This window comes from Eurypyga helias, unplaced genomic scaffold, assembly GCF_000690775.1.
Source record: "Eurypyga helias isolate BGI_N326 unplaced genomic scaffold, ASM69077v1 scaffold12032, whole genome shotgun sequence".
NCBI classification, from domain to species: Eukaryota; Metazoa; Chordata; class Aves; order Eurypygiformes; family Eurypygidae; genus Eurypyga; species Eurypyga helias.
The window spans coordinates 18,109-21,163 of record NW_010235403.1 but is presented as its reverse complement, the minus strand read 5'-3'; the positions used below and the strand labels follow the sequence as shown (position 1 = coordinate 21,163).

The following is a 3,055-nucleotide window of genomic DNA, read 5'->3' as shown; positions in this document are numbered from 1 at the left end:
AGGGGCAGCGCCAGCCTGATGTTCAGGAAGCTGCCAGTGCACATCACAGATCGCCTGCAGAACGCAAGTCTGGATCTCCTTCTTTTTCTTTCTTCGAGACGCTTTTATAGTTGTTCTTTGTTGTTTCCTTTGATCTGGAGCAGATGTTGCTCGTGCTGGAAGATGGAGGTTTGCATGTTTTATGAGGGGGAAGCGAGGCGCTGCTAGGCTCGCCGGGAGAGCCCGCGTGCTCGCTGGCTGCTGCTCGGGGCCGCGCGCCCTGCACCGTGCGGGATGTTTGGCTGGGGCAAGTGCTCGCTCTGCCCAGCTCCCACGCCAGAAGGGATTCACGGGTCTGGAGAGGTGACACGTGTATTTCTGTGCTATTTCCTTGGCCCCCCAAAACAGGTAGAAAGGAGATAGATAAGCCAAAAAAAAGCAGTTCCTCCTTGCAGGCACCCAGCCTGGTGAGACTCATCAGTCTCCTTCCCTGTCACTGGTGATGCCTTCCAATACTCAGGGGTCTCCCTGCCTCTCTCCTGATGTGTGGCTGAAATTTGGGGTGCACAGGGGTACCGAGGGGTACATCAGGAGACAGCAGTGGGGAGAGGCAGCAGCGTGGTCATTGCATGCAAGGAAGAGGGATGGGGAAGTCACGATGATGGGAGAAGGCAGGGCCAAGGGGTACGTGCATGGGATGCGTGGGCTTTTGCACCTCTGTTAGCTCGGGGACAGGTGTTTGGAGGTGAAAGCGTAGCAGGGACGTAGTCTGTGCCAGTGGCAGGAGGGTGTCTGTGCGCCAGGGAATATATCTGTGTAGGCAAGTGCATATGCTTGGATCCGTAAAGACATATATCACCTGACTGAACACCCTCGAACGTGTAACACACCATATGGTTTGGTTAAATATTTAAGCAACTGCTTTCTGTCTCGGGGACTCCACATGTGCGAGCAGGCACCAAGTCCAGGCAAACCTGGTGGCATGCCCTAGGCACCTACGGAGGGCTGCAGCGGCTTAGAGCCGCCCAGAGACCTTTCCCATCATCGTGGCAAGGATAGGGGAAAAAAAAAAGTCGTCGGATCGATAAAACACCAGCCCATCTCTGGGGAAATCTGCGCTGTGTCACTGGAGCAGCTTGGCCAACACTGCCATGTTTAATCACATCTGAGCAAGAGAGATGCTGAACACAAAAGGACTGCCCGCAAGGAGAGGGTTCCCGCCTGGGAAGCCTGCATTTATTTAACTTCATTTATTTATTCATTCCCACAGGGGCACAGCTCCATCTGCGTCCCGCATTCAGCATAAGAAATTTCTCCTCTGCCCCGTTGCTGCAGAAATGCCAACTGACGGTGAAAGCGTTGTAATGCAGAGGGAACGGGAGCACCCGTGACCGTTAAATAAATATATACTCGCGATCACTTATTTATTAAAGTTTCCCTCCCTAGTGTGGTAAAAGCCTTACAACATACCTGTTCAGTCCCCAGAAAGGCATTTTAAATAGTCCGTGTGGTTAATTATTCAGACGTTTAATTAGCATACAATAACTGTCGTGTTAAATCCTACCACCGCACATTTAATTTAAGGGTTAGCTAACGACTCCGCTGACTGTTGTCGCTCTGGTTTACTTCCCAGCCATTCCTGCCTCATCTCGTCCTGCAGTAAAATGCCTCTTCCCGAGCGTATCCCGAGCTCGCCGGGGCAGGGTGGGCTTTTCTCCGGCGCACGAGTGGCTCAAGCTGCTTATGTCGGAGAGAGCAGCCAAGTCTCCTGTTGCTACTGCAGAGGAGGAGGATGTAGTGCTCATATTCTGGGAAATCCAAGTTTAATTTGTTTAAATTATTATTTTAAAATCTGGCCAGTTGATTTGATTACAGACTCTTCTCCCCTAGCCGGGCGGGTGCAGATCCACGCGTGCGGCACCAGAGTCGTGATGCAGATTCCATCTTGATTTATTTTTTAAGTCTTGGTGAGCCCTGCAAAACGAGCCGAACTGGGTCGATGTGTATTCAGTAGTTAAAAACAACAGAAAGGTTCCTTTAGTGTGATTTAACGAGCATCGCATCGAAGGTGATGGCTAATGCTCTAGTTTTGTCAGGACTCGGCGCTGGAAGCTGTTGCTTCTTCCTGGGCGATTCACCGCTTGCCTCTTTCCACCCCTCTGAAATGGCAACGGTAGTACCTTCTTGGCCTGTTTTTGTGGTCCAGACCATAAGCTCCATCTTTTTAAAGCGCACGTGGCCAGGAACACGGCGAGGCAATCACAGCACCGTCGTAATTAATTGCATCGCCTCAGTGGACTACCTGGTTATTGGCAGAGCATCTCCCAGCTCCGGGCTGGCGGGTGGTCCCAGGAGGGATGTGCTGTCCCTTTACGCCAGTTTTAATGACATGGATGCATATTAATATTTCTTTCGGTGTTGTCTTCATGCCCTCCGCTGTCCTGCCCCAGAGCTCCCGCTGTTGTGGGAGCGTCTGATCCGTAGTCGTCCTCCGGTGCATGATTAGCAGATTAGCCGTCGTGCCCAGAGCAGCAAAAAAATGAACTCCCAGAAGCCCTTCAAAACAGAGAATAATTCATTACCCACCTTGATTTCCACTTAAAATGTACTTTAACTACACTTCCAACTACAAACCCTAAATCATCCTCATGTTCACAAAAAATCCATCATTTTTTATTTTATTGCACAGCACTGGCATGACATAATCCCTTCCAGAGCGTCTTGGAGTGCTTTACGGATCAATAAATTACTTACCTGCACAGCAGAGGCAATGCCTGCAAGGCCATTGCAGTCATTCCAGCTCGGCACAGCCCCGGCACGGTGTGGGAGGTGGGGAGAGCCAGGGAAGGGGGTGCTCGGGAATGGGGTCCGAGTCACGATTTGGGGGTGTTGCAGTGCTCTGGCTGCAGCTTCATCCGGGTGGGTGACTGGGAGGGCGGAAGGAGCAGGATGCTTTGCAAATGATTTGTGACTCTCCCGCAAAGCGCCGCAGCGGGGTGCCGATCCGCTGCTAGGCTCCGGAGAACGGCCTGGAAAAAAATACGCCGAGGAAGGTGATGGTCTTTATTATGTTCTG

At 51.6% G+C, this 3,055-nt stretch overlaps 1 protein-coding gene across 1 annotated transcript in view; it reads left to right on the top strand.

Annotated features, from left to right (window-relative positions):
- The window catches only part of LOC104505960 (protein CEPU-1-like), a gene marked incomplete at both ends in the record, with an annotated part of 22,352 nt that overhangs the window by 18,433 nt on the left and 864 nt on the right, over positions 1-3,055 (top strand).